Genomic DNA, 14,412 nt, shown 5'->3' with positions numbered 1-14,412 from the left:
GGGGCTCGATCCTAGGACTCTGGGATCATGACCTGAACCGAAGGCAGACTCCTAACTGATTGAGCCACCCAGGCACCACATAAGGGTTAGAAATAATGCATGAACCAAGGGTGATGGTTGTTGGCAGTCTGGCATAGAATTTCCATCCTGTGCTTCTCTTGCTTTGGGGTGTTCAAGTGTTCAAGCCTTCCATACTTGTCCTGAGACTGCCCACTGGGGACCCTCCCTCAAGATTCATACTAGATTTTTTCCTACAACCCAGAGTTTTCTCTCTCTCATTCTCAATTCCCTCATTTGCTCACAGATCTAGAACTTTCTGTGTTGCTGTTTCCACTTGGCAATATTTTCCTACCATTCTCTATTTCACTCAGTTTTTACTGATTTTTTTTTAATGTTACAAAATATTCTCTTGATTATATATGCAATCGTTTAAATTAGACACGTGTTAGTCATCACTTCCCATTTTAGGTAGCCAAAGGCTACCTACAACTGGCTTACACAAAAAAGGGAGGTTATTGATTCGTGCTTAAGACAACTTAGGGGTAGAGCAAGTTTCAGGTGTGTCTGGATAGAGGATAAAAATGATGTCATCAGGTCTTTGTCTTTCCATGGCAACCTGATGACAGGCCTCATCAGGTTCAGAAAAGAGCCCCTCCAACAACTCCCTACCCCCCACCCCCGCCCCCCAGTGCTGTCCTTCCAGTTGGGTGCTCCCAAGAGAAGAGGAGCCAGGCAGAGGTCCAGAGACCACTCTGATTGGTCAGGACTGGGTCACATGCCTTTACTGTGCCAGAGGCTGGCCTGAGCGGTAGGCACTATGGGGTCCGCGAATGGAGAAAGGAGGCAAGAGATGAAGAGCAGCCCGGGCTGCACTGATTGCCCTCCTCTTTCAGGAACATTTAGATTATTTCAAAAAATTTTTATGCAGGGGCACCTGGGTGGTTCAGTGGGTTAAAGCCTTTGCCTTCAGTTCAGGTCATGATCCTAGGGTCCTGGGATGGAGACCGGAGTCGGGCTCTCTGCTCTCCGGGGAGGCTGCCTCCCCCTTTCTCTCTGCCTGCCTCTCTGCCTACTTATGATCGCTGTTTGTCAAATAAATAAATAAAATCTTAAAAAAAATTTTTTATGCATAGTGGTAAAATGACTATCTGTGTGCCAAAAGCTTGTTGCATGATTATTACGACTTCTTTTTTTAAAATAAAGTCCCTGAATTGGGGTCCCTGGATAAAGAAGGACCCTATAAAGGGAAAGGGGGAGTCTCTACCTACCCCCCCAATACAGTAGTGAAATATATCATGGGAAACAGGAAAGATTTAAAGAGTGGAGGGGAGGGACGCCTGGGTGGCTCAGTTGGTTAAGCAGCTGCCTTCGGCTCAGGTCATGATCCCAGCGTCCTGGGATCGAGTCCCACATCGGGCTCCTTGCTCATCAGGGAGCCTGCTTCTTCCTCTGCCTGTGCCTGCCATTCTGTCTGCCTGTGCTTGCTCTCTCTCCCTCTCTCTCTCTGACAAATAAATAAATAAAATCTTTAAAAAAAAAAAAAAAAGAAAAGAAAATAAAGAGTGGAGGGGAAAGGGAGCCATTGTCCCCATCTCAGGCCAGAGCCTGCCAGTCCCGTTTCCCACCCCTTCCCCTCGCGGGCTTAGACGGTCGCCATGCCATGTCTGAGCCACTGCGCTTCCTGCTTTTGCTGTTCTCGCTGCCTCTCAGAAGTTCTTCACGAGCAGAAAGAGGACAGAAAAACTCTCTGAAGGCCTGAGATACGTGGGAAGCCACTTTAGATTTCCAAGTAAACATGACCGTGTAGAGACGGTTCCCATCAGAAGCCTGATTTAGGGCCCTCCGCGCATGCGCCATGCCGTGTACACCTGCTTTGCGAACGGGCCCCGGGCAGGAAAGCCATCTTGTCCTTGAGATGCCCTTCACGGCTCCTCGTGCCCGCATTCCTTTCTGGTAAACCCAGGATTCCTGCCTGCATGCGAATCTGTCATGGTTAGAGCTTTTACAAGATGTAAGTAAGGCGGAACCCCTGTAGACACGGTTCATTCTCCGGAGCACGCTCTTCCCTGTGAAGAGGCTTTCCCAGGCCGCTGTCCTTCCCGACTCCGGCTCCAATAAGCCTCTCCTTCTGCCTTCTAGAGGTTCTAAAAGATGTGTTCGTTGTGCGTCCACAGGAAGTGAATAAACAGTTTTCTCCACGTTTAATATCGTGCACGAGCATCCTCATGGCGCTAAAGGCGCGCTCTCCATAATCATCCCGAGCCCAGAACAGGGCGTCCCTCCGCGGGGGCTTTCGTTTCTTCCCTGGACTGTCTGGGAGGAAACGGAAAAGAGTGAGTTAGAGTGGAGATCGGAGAGCCGCCTGCGACCCTCGGTTGCCTGCTTCGGTGTCCGCGTTCTGGTGCGTGAGCCCCGAGGTGAGGCCGGAGTGAAACCCGGGGATCCGTGCGGGCGTGCAGGTGCAGTGCCCACTGTGGGCAGACGTGACAGAAATGCCCGTCCTTACCACGGCTGGCCATCCGTGCTGCTCAGGGGGACCCCACCCGACTCCTGTCCTCTCTCTAACAGCTTGAGCGCGGTTCTTTGTGGGGGGCCCAGGAGTCCTGAGAAGCCGATGGGATCTGAGATGTAATCTCTCTGTCAAAGAAAACGCACACGATCGCACGGTTAGATGAGAACGGAGCCAACAGCTGTCAGGTGCCCCTCGATGCCGCCATGGACACAAGCTCCAGGCTTTTCCAAGATGCTGGGCCTCCCAAAGTGGCCGATGAATTTGTCCTGCCCGTTCTGAGGTCGGTGACAGCAGCAAAAAGGAGATCAACCGTCCTGCTCATGCCCTGCCCCCCATCCCACTAGAAGGAAATTAGGAGTCTCCGTCAGTAAGCTAAACCCCAAGTCCCCTGGGGATGGGGGAGGGGCTCTGACTAGGTTTCAGAGACCCAGACTAGTTGGGGGTGGCCTCAAGGGGCCTTCCCGTGTCACCCCAGCTCACTGAGGTCCACCCTCAACCATGAGCTCCAGGTGGCCCTTGAATTCGTGATGAAATGTGAAATATGGTCATCTGTAAATCACAGTCCCCTGAGTCTAAAATCTAACTTTCAGCTGAAAGAGAACCAAATGGCCACGTGTTCTAGTGGACGCACATGTTATATTCCAAGAAATAGCTCTCTAGCAGAAAGGGTATCAGAAAGTGATTTGAACCCTTTCTTGGTCTCTTGAGAAAATGAAAAAGATGTGTGTTTGCGGGGAGGAGGAGAAAGGGAGAGATAGCCTTAATTCACAGTTGTAATTCACCTAGACAAAATTACGGTGGAAAACTAGCTTCCTTTCCCTGATAGGCAAGACCATGTAGACCAGTCCTGTTCAATATGGCGGCCGCTAGCCATGTGGCTATTGAGCACTTGAAATGTGGCAAGTCCAAGTTAGGATGTGCTCTGAGTATAAAATACACACTGGATTTCAAAGGCATAGTGTACAAAATACATTAAATATCCAATTAATGGGGTGTCAGAGGGGCTCAGTCAGTTGTGTCCAGCTCTTGATCTCAGCACAGGTCATGATTTCTGGGTCGTGAGTTCAAGACCCGTATTGGGCTTCATGCTGGCTGTGGAGCCTATTAAAAAAAAAAAAAATCCAGGGGTGCCTGGGTGGCTCAGTGGGTTGAAGCCTCTGCCTTCAGCTCAGGTATGATCCCAGAGTCCTGGGATCAAGCCCCGCATCGGGCTCTCTGCTTGGCAGGGAGCCTGCTTCCCTCTCTCTTGATCTGCCTGCCTCACTGCCTACTTGTGATCTTTCTCTCTCTGTCAAATAAATAAATAAAATCTTAAAAAAAAATACGGTTAATAATTTTAATTGGTCACATGTTGAAATGATAACATTTTGGACAGATTGCATTACATTTTGGACAGATTGCATTAAATTAAATGTATTTTTAAAATCAGTTCCACCTGTTCTTTTAAATGTGCCTACAGAAAAATTTTTAGAAGATTTTATTTATTCATTTGAGAGAGAGCGCGTGAGAGAGTACTAGCAGGGGGCGGGGAGGGGCAGAGGGAGAGGGAGAAGCAGACTCCCTGCTGAGCAGGGAGTCCAACGTGGGGCTCAATCCGAAGACCCAGAGCCAATGAAGAAATAGACCAGAGTCAGGCAGGTGGAGATGAAAGTATCAGCTTGATTAGAGTTGTTGGAGGAAGTGACTTTGGGTTGCATACCCAAGCTGGCTTGCTTCTACTTCACTCCTCAATTAGATGGCCTCACCCCTTGCCATGCACAGTACTGGACAACCTTCGGCCAACCCTGTAAGCTTAGGAGCACAGATACTGAGTGCCCTGGAAGGCCAGAGGACCTCAAATTCATGGCATTTCCTTCTGGCCAACTTGTCCACCATATAACTTGCTCACGGGTGGAAAGAGGCCAGGAGCTTTACTTGGATGGAATTCCTCTACATGGAAATAGGACTAAGGGAATAAGTGATCCTTCCACTACTTCTAACCTTTTTTTTTTTTTTTAAGATTTTATTTATTTATTTGAGAGAGAAAGAGAGTGTGAGAGAGCACAAGTGAGGGAGAGGGGGAAGCAGGCTCCCCACGGAGCAAGGAGTCCAACAAGACCCTTGATCCCAGGACCCTAGGATTATGACCTAAACTGAAGGCAGATGCTTAACTGACTGAGCCACCCAGGTGCCCCATACTTCTAACCATCTTTTAAACAAGCAGTGGGTTTCTCGGTCAAGTGCATAGTCAGCAGATGGCAAGCAACCAGCCAGTAAAAGATACCTGCTCTCAGCTTCACCCGTCTGCTCCCTCTGGACCAACCACTTCTGCCTGGGTCATCCTGGGTCTGCTGGTGGCCCGTATGAAGCTAGCTGACAAAAGGTTTTGAAATGGGTCAGATCAAAACATTAATTAGTGAACTCCAAGTTCTTCCTATAACCAGAATTTCCCCATTTCCCATCCCAAGAGATAGCAAACCCTGTCGAATATACCTCTTCAAAGATTGTGCAGTGAGATCAAGATTTAGCATAAAGATAGTCCAACAGTAGAGTCAACAACGAGAACTCCCACATTGCTTGTAAACCCCCTTCCATTGCAAATATCTAGGAAAAAATATTAAAATTTGATCTCCTTGCAAATTAGAACTTCAAAGAGTCTGAAATCGAATCGTGTTGTCCTCACGAGATGACAGTTCAAAGAGACCAAAATCTTTTAAAGTCCAAAAAAATCAAAGAAGTCCAAAATCAGTTTCTCTTCCGGAGTCCAGTGCCATTTTTAAAGTCAAAAAGCATCCTCCCCAACGTTTTATTTTGGTTTTCAGCTAAACGGGTTCTTTAAGTGCTTAAACATAGGAATAATTCCAGACATACAGGAAGTTCAGACATAGTACAAAGAACTCTCAGAGACCTTCACCCAGATTCACAACTGTTAACATCTTGTCCCTGTGCCCGTCGTCAACACCGCGATTCAGCTCCAAACCCACCTGGAGTGCTGGGCTCCTGACGGGTTCCTTAGTTAACGGGCTGCATGTTAAGCTTTGTCGGTAGAGGGCGCACTGCAGGCATCGCTTCCCAGCTCCGGCGTGAGCTCCTTTCCTGGTCCTCGTGGAGCTCAGCCATCAGAGGGAAGTCAGTGGGGATCCATCCCAGTGACTTCAACACCACCCCAGAGGCAGCTTTCTGGCGAGTACCACAGGTGTCCCCCGCCCGGCTTCTCAGCTGAGACTTACCCTGCAGGTGGCTTCTGCCCAGCTGGATTCCCAGGGAGGTCAGCAGCCCCCCACCCCCCAACAACGTTGTGGGGTTTTGTGGGCAGGTGCCTGCTTCCAGCTTGACCAGCAGCACCTTGGCCAAATCCTCTGCCTCCTTCCTTTTAAAAATGATTATTTATAAAATCTACCACCCTTCTTCAGGTGAAGCCATGGTTTGAGTATGTGATTCTAAAACCACGGGGATGCTTCTGGGATGAAGACATTCATCATGGTGATGCGCCTTGGAACCCATAGACAAGTCTGAGGAATTCAGGGTTGGCCCCTCCCTGGTACCTTCTCTTGGTCCTGAAGGTGGCTTAAAATCATTTTAAGAAAAGAGGGACAGAGGGGCACCTGGGTGGCTCAGTTCGTTAAGCGTCTGCCTTCTGCTCAGGTCATGATCCCAGAGTCCTGGAATGGAGCCCCATATCGGGCTCCCTGCTCAGCAGGGAGCCTGCTTCTCCTTCTGCCCTTCACCCTGCTTGTGCTCTCTCTCTCTCAAATAAGTAAATAAAATCTTTTGAAAAGGAAACAAAAAGAAAAGGAAAGGAAAGAAGGACAGAGTTTGGGGCCCCTGAATGAACACAGCTTACTCATGCGTGACACGAATGGATTTTTTTAAATTGGATAAATGGCAATTCTCTTTCTCTTTTTCAAAAATTGCAGTAAAATAAACGTAACATGAAATGTCCCATTGAAACCATTTCTATATGTGGGTTCAGCGGCACAAAGTGCAATCACATCACCAATGTTGTGCAACCATCACCAATGTCCATGTCCAGAATTTTTTCATCATCTGAAACCGAAACTGTCCCCAGTAAGCACCAACTCAGCAGCCCCTTCCCCGGGGGGCCCCTGGTAACCAGTGCCTTGCATGTGCCTACTCTGGGTGCCTTATTTAAGTGCAATCACACAATATTTGTCCATTTGTGGCTGGCTCATTTCACGTTGTATAATGTCCTCAAGGTCTGTCCACATCAGACCTCGGGTCAGAGCTCCCCTCCTTCTTCGGGCTAACTCTCCGTCATACGGATGCACCATGCTTTGTTTACCCATCTATCCTCTGTGGCCACCAGGTTGTTTCCACCGGTGGGCTGCTGTGAGAAAAATGCTACTGGGAACAAGGGAGAACAAATATCAGGGGGGAGTCCCTGCTTTCAATTCTTTTGAGTACACCCCCCCAGAAGTGGAACTGCCTGATTAAATGATACATCTACACATTTTTAAAGATTGTTTATTTATTTAGAGAGAGAATGCATGGGGGGAGGGGGAGAAGAAGGTGGGGAAGGGGAGAGGAAGGTGGGGAGGGAATTTCAAGCAGGCTCCCCACAGGGAGCCTGACACTGGGCTCGATCCCAGGACCCTGGGATCATGACCTAAGCCGAAGGTAGACGCTTAATGACTGAGCCACCCAGACACCCCTAAAATGTCTACTCAAAATCGTTGCCCAGGGGCTCCTTCTCCCGTTCCCTCTCTCGCTGTGTTTCTCTCTGTCAAATAAATAAAATCTTAAAAAAAAAATCATCGCCCAGTGAATTTTTAATGTCATGAATTTTTAATGGCCGACATCAATTTGAGACTGCTGTGCACAGCCTGGCTGAGAAACTACCCTAATAGTAGGGGAAAAATGGGCTCTCGCTCCCATCTATCAATATCTAGAAGAGCTATAAGCCGAGCTTCTCTTTCCTGTAATTGATCTACCTCCTGAGCTGCACCGATTACTAAGGCCAAAGGCTGGTTCAACCAAGACCTATACCTGTGAAAGAGAGAGAGAGAGAGACAGCAGCCTTTCGTGAGGACAAGGCCACCTGCCTCTGTGAGCTGCCAAGTTCATAACCACACATGACCTACATAAACAAAGCCAAAGGCCCAAATGTAGGCATTAGCAGCACAATCTCCGGGTATCATTTTGCCCCTTATACTCTTAGTCTACTGCTCAGAGTTTTCGGCTCACACCAGCAACCCCGAAATAGACACAACAATGAGGCTGATGGAGAGATGGTCAAAATATGACCTTCATGGCTGATGAGGCCGTTGGAGAGTGAGGGGAGCCTTCTCGGCAAGCCACAAGGGCTTGAGGATTCCACGCCACAAGTGGGCAGCTCTCCCTCGGAGGCGCCAGCATGCTGGGCGACTGCCAGCCTTGGCCGTGGGCTTGCCTCCCTGACACGTGTAGTTGTGGGAGCAGAAGCCAACACACGCTCTCCTGGAAGCAGGCAGGTCCTAAGGAGAGTTTTGAGCAAAGGGCTGAGCTGTGCACAAACCCACTCCCACAAAAATGAACTGACAAATCCCTCTTCCTCTGGGAGAAGATGAAGAGAGGCCAGGCGTTCCTCTCTCGGAGCTCCCTCCGCACAGGAAAAGGGAAGGGAAGGGTTTCCTCCTACGTGACGCAATGGAAAACCTTGCTATGCACTGATAATCTTGTTCCTGACAAACAGAGAATGGAGGTTTTCAGATGGGTTTGGAAACATTTGTAAAAATAGGCCAGGTCCTTGTCTACAAAGCAAATCACAAGAAATTAGAAAAACAGAAAAAGAAATTATCTAGGTTGCACTCTATGCCCATAATGCACTAGAACTGTAACGGAACAAGTAAGGATAGTGAGTTTTTGGTCATTTTCTATTTTTTAGAAGTTTAATTCCAGGGAGTTAACATACGGTGTTATATTAGTTTCAGGTGTGCAGTAATGATGCAGCACATTTATGCACTATACCCAGTGCTCATCGGGACAAGCGAGTGCCTTCATCCCCACCACCTGTGTCACCCATCCCCCCACTCACCTCCACCATTTTGTTTTTTTCCTCCTAAAATTAGACAGGGGTGGGGGCTCATTTTCTATTTTTAGAAACACAACCCTACGTGTATCCCATGTAACTACCAATTGATTAAGACATGGAATGTTTCTGGTGCCCTAGAAGGCTTCCCTTATTCTCCTTCCCAATCCATACTCAGTGTATCGGTTTTCTGTGGCCGCCGTACTAAATTCATAATCAATGACCACAACCCAGCAGCCTGAAACAACACCGAGTATTACCCAACGGTTGCGAAGGTGAGAAATCCAGGGAGCGTCACTGATTTCTGTGTTTCGGGTCTCACAAGGTCAAAGCCAAGGATCCTGGGGAGAGTCTGCTTCCAGGCTCATGCACGGTGTTGGCGGAATTCATTTCCTTCCGGATCTTTCCACAGAGGCACAGGTCTTTCTCACACCCTGAATCCGTCCGACGTCCTTGTGCTTCCATCCAGAGAAACTTCTCTATCTCTAAGGGCTTGTGTGATTAGACCAATCCTGTCTGGATCCTCTCTCTCTCTTGGGGTCAACCGACCAGTGACTTTCATTCCATCTGCAAAGGCCCTCTTGCCATGTGGCATAACATAGTCATAGCCTCTGGGGATTCAGGTGGGACATCTGAGGGGGTCATTGTTCTGCCTACCATCTCCCCTCTTCTGATGTCCAACCCCACTGAGGAATTTTGCCTGCTCTTAAAAATGCATCCAAGTTAGGGGCACCTGGGTGGTCCAGTCAGTTAAGCATCTGCCTTTGGCTCAGGTCATGATTCCAGGGTCCTGGGATCGAACCCCACATTGGGCTCCCTGCTCAGTGGAGACCCTGCTTCTCCCCCTCCCTCTGCCCCTTCCCCTCCTTGTGGTCTCTCTCTCAAATAAATAAATAAAATCTTAAAAATAATTCATCCAAATGAATCATACAGTATGTAGTCTTTTGTACTCAAAGTTTTATCTATAAGATGGCATGTAGCCAAAGTTTATTATTTTTCACCAGTGATTATTATTCCACTATATGAATATATCACAATGCATTTATCCATTCTAAAGGGGATGGACACATTTGGGGCTGTTGTAGATAAGGCTGTTACATACATCATTGTGAATACGTACCTTGGTAGACTCAAATACTCATCTCATGTAGACATCTACTCAGTAGTAGGATTGCTGGTTGAGGCTACATGCACAGTTATCTTTATTAATATGTCTGAACACTTTTCCAGAGTGATGGTGTCAAGCTTCACTCCCAGCAGTAATATATGAGAGTTCCAGGTGCTTCACACCCTTGTCATCTCCTGAGATGGTCACTTTTTACATTATTAGCCATATTGCTAAGCATGTAATGATGCCTGTGTGATTGTTGACTTTAATGTACATTTCTTTGACCATCAGTGATGTTGAGTACATATCCACGTGCTTGTTGACCCCCTGGGTATCCTTTTTGGTGAAGTGCCTGTCCAAGCCCTTTACCCATTTTTTATCATGTTACTTTTCTTATTGATTTGTGGGAGTTCTTTATATTTTATAGATAAAAATCTTTTGTTAGATATATTTACCACAAATATCTTCTCAAGTGTCTTGACTTTAACTTGCTAACTGGTGTGTGTGTATATTATCTTTTTTTTTTTTTAAGATTTTATTTATTTATTTGACAGAGAGAGATCACAAGTAGACAGAGAGGCAGGCAGAGAGAGAGAGGGAAGCAGGCTCCCTGCCGAGCAGAGAGCCCAATGCGGGACTCGATCCCAGGACCCTGAGATCATGACCCGAGCCGAAGGCAGCGGCCCAACCCACTGAGCCACCCAGGTGCCCCTGTACATTATCTTTTAATTTAGTTTTTCAGTAGTAAAATATACATAATATGAAATTTACCACCTTAACCATTTTTAAGTCCAGTAAGTGAATTCATGATGTCTTGCTACCATCGCCATCATCTGTTTCCAAAACTTTTCCACCCTAACACTCCTACACTGTTGGTGGGAATGCAAGCTGGTGCAACCACTCTGGAAAACAGCATGGAGGTTCCTCAAAAAGTTGAAAATTGAGCTACCCTACAACCCAGCAATTGCACTACTGGGTATTTACCCTAAAGATACAAATGTAGTGATCCAAAGGGGCATGTGCACCCAAATGTTTATAGCAGCAATGTCCACAAGAGCCAAACTATGGAAAGAACCTAGATGTCCATCAACAGATGAATGGATAAAGAAAAGGTGGTGTGTGTATATATATATACATATATATATATACACACACACACACATACATACACACACAATGGAATACTATGCAGCCATCAAAAGAAATGAAATTTTGCCTTTTGTGACAACGTGGATGGAACTAGAGGGTATTATGCTTAGCGAAATAAGTCAGTCGGAGAAAGACAACTATCATATGATCTCCCTGCTATGAGGAAGTGGAGATGCAACGTGGGGGGTTTGGGGGGCAGGAAAAGAATAAATGGAACAAGATGGGATCGGGAGGGAGACAAACCATAAGAGACTCTTAATTTCACAAGACAAACTGAGGGTTGCCGGGGAGAGGGGGATAGGGAGAGGGTGGTGGGTTTATGGACATTGGGGAGGGTATGTGCTATGGTGAGTGCTGTGAAGTACGTAAACCTGGCGATTCACAGACCTGTACCCCTGGGGCTAATAATACATCATATGTTAATTAAAAAATTAAAAAAAAACTTTTCCATCTTGCAAAACTGAAACTCTGTGCTGATTGAACATCAACACTCCATTCCCCTATCTCTCCAGCCCATGACACCCACCATTCTACCTTCTGCCTCTGGAAATTTGACTACTCTGGGTACCTCATATGAGTGGAACCCTGTGGTATCTGTCTTTTATAATCACTGAGCATAATGTCTTCAAGGTTCATCCATGTTGTAACACGTGCCAGAATTTCATTCCTTCTGAAGGCTGAATAATATGTCTGTATGGACCACATTTTATTTACCCATCCATCTGTTGGTAGACAAGTGGATTGCTTCCACTTTTTGGCTACCATGAATAATGCTGCTATGAAATTGGCTGTGCTCTTACTGGTATATATTAATGTTCAGAAGTTCTTAATTTTAGTCAAGTCCAAGTTTCAACTTTTTTCTGTTATCTGTGTTTTTTTTTTTTCTTTTGACAGACAGAGATCACAAGTAGGCAGAGAGGCAGGCAGAGAGAAAGAGAGAGGGAGGAAGCAGGCTCCCTGTTGAGCAGAAAGCCCGATGCGGGGCTCGATCCCAGGACCCTGGGATCATGACCTGAGCCGAAGGCAGAGGCTTTAACCCACTGAGCCACCCAGGCGCCCCTGTTATCTGTGGTTTTTATCTCGTATATAATATTTGCATATCCCAAGGTCTATGAACATAGCCTCTTAGGGTTTTTTCCTACAAGTTTTCATGTTTTACTTTATCACTGACATCCATAATTCTTTAGGTATGATGCAAGGAAAGGATTGAGATTCACTTTTTTCCCCATATGATATCCAATTGGTTGAAAAGATCATCTTAACAACCCAAGGTTAGGCAAAGAGACCTGTGGAAATTACAGTTTGTTCCTTTGGTCTATTTGTTTAGCTTTGTGCAATACTGTAGCTTTACAGTAAACTGTGATGTCTGGTTGTGCAAGTCTTTGGACTCATCCTTTCTCAAGATGATCTTTACTATTCTAGGGCCTTTGTTTTTCCACATAACTTTTAGAATTAGCTTGTCCATTTCAACAAAACACCTGCTGGGATTTTTTTCTTAAGATTGCATTGAATCTATAGATCAATTTATTTTTTTTAAAGATTTATTTGTTTGTTAGAGAGAATGTGCAAGTGGGGAGAGGGGCAAAAGGAGAGAATCTTCAAGCAGACTCCACTCTGAGCATGGAGCCCAACGTGGGGCTCAATCTCACAACCAGTGAGATCATGACCAGAGCCAAAACCAAGAGTTGGATACTTAACCGACTGAAACACACAGGAGCCCCAAATCTATAGATCAATTTAGAAAGCATTTACTTCTTAACAATATTGACTGTTTCAATCCTGGCATCTCCCCATTTACTTAAGTCTTTCATACAAAGCAATGGTTTATAATTTCAGTGTAGAGATCTTGAACTTTTTGCGGGCTATCTCCTTAGGTATTTGGTGATGCATTCTAACGTCATTGTAAGTTGTTTATTTCATCCATTTTTGTTTGTTTCTTAGTATAAAGAAATGCAACTGACTTCTGCATACTGACCTTATATCACTAAATTACTAAATTACCTTTAGTAATTTTACTAAATGCATTATTAATTTTAATGGTTTGCCAGTCAATTCTTTTGGATTTTCTACAAATACATCAATATATCAAGTTTTAATATGAGGATGGGCTAGCAAATCATACCGTATCATCTGCAAACAGTGAAAATTATTTGCCACAGCCAGAAACTCACTTCTGGGCTACTCACTGTTCTGATCTGGAACGACCCATGTATTTTCAGCTCATATTTCATTGGCCCAAACTGGCCACATGGCCCTTCCTGTTGTGGGGACCGAATTGTAGGGAGCAGATGAAGTATTTATTGAGGCGTTGCTAGTATTAGGATGATGACTTCAGTGTACTGAGAGAAAAGAACTGTCAACCTAGGATTTGATACTTTGTGAAAGTATCTTTTCAAAATGAGGACTTGAGGAAATATTCTGAAACAAAAACTGATTCTTCTCAAGGTTTCTGGATGGCTCAGTCAGTTGAACATCTGACTCGGGTTTGGCTCAGGTCATGATCTCAGGGTTGTGGGATCAAGTCCCACATTGGGCTCCGTGCTCACTGGGGAATCTGTTGGAGATTCTCTCTCTCCCTCTGCCCCTCTTGCGGCTTGCATGCTCTATCTCTCAAATAAATAAATAATCTTTTTTAAAAAATGGACTCTTCCTACAACCCTTGTGATTGACCACCACTGAGGGGCTCCCCCCAGGGAGCAGGCAGGAAACTAGAGAGGGACCATTGTCCACCCCCCACACCCCCACCCCACAGGGAGCCAGACTGAAGCATCAGGGAGGACTGAAGCCCAGCGGACTTGGGAATTCCTTGTTTTCTTAGTTCCTAAAGATGAGAAAGGAGAAAGGCAAGTGAATGAGACCGGAACAGGGCGTTTTTGTTTGTTTGTTGAGCTATCTTGTGTTTTGTCTTCTTGAGCAAAACAGAGTTCTCTGATATCTCTGAGAGAGCACTGGTGATCACCCTGTGGAGGGAGGGAAGGAAAGGGGGGAGAGAGACATAGAAGGAAAGGGAAAAGAAGGAGGAGGAGGGGGAGGAGGAAAGGAAACTGAAACTGACCCTAGTGGACATTGCAAAACATCTGGCCGCCCAGCCTGTGAACCACGAACTCACCTTCTCAGTCAGAAGCCAGAGGACACAGATGCTCTGCTCTGGGCTGGAACTGGAAGTTGGTTTGGAGCTGGACAAAGTAACTGATGTGTCTTGATCACCTTTTTGTTTGTATGAGGCATAAGAGCAGCATATAAAAGGAAAACATTTCACGTTTTTTCTGCGAATTTGTTTATGTCAGGGTGTGCATGCGTGCGTGCCTGTGTTCGTGTGTGCGTGCCTGTGTGCAAAGGCTTTGGCTCTAGTGGACATTTGTTCATCTTCCTGCCTCTCGGACACTTTCCCCCTGTTTGGCGCGGTTCCCTGCGTGATCACCTTTGGGCTGGAGAGACTGGCTTCCACCGAGGAGATCAGATACTCATTCCGGCTCTCTCGATGCAGAGTCCCCCAAGCAGCTGTACCCGCAGGAGACTTCTCCTTGGGAGACCCATCCAGAACATGCGCTGGGGACAGCAGCAGCTCCGTCGGCATCCAGAGCCATCTGTGGGCGAGGTCCCAGCAAGGCTGCAGCGCTGAGCTGGGCCCGTGGC

The sequence above is a fragment of the Enhydra lutris genome, unplaced genomic scaffold, assembly GCF_002288905.1.
Source record: "Enhydra lutris kenyoni isolate GAN:26980312 unplaced genomic scaffold, ASM228890v2 scaffoldscaffold55, whole genome shotgun sequence".
Taxonomy (NCBI): domain Eukaryota; kingdom Metazoa; phylum Chordata; class Mammalia; order Carnivora; family Mustelidae; genus Enhydra; species Enhydra lutris.
Note: the sequence above shows the minus strand (reverse complement) of the source record.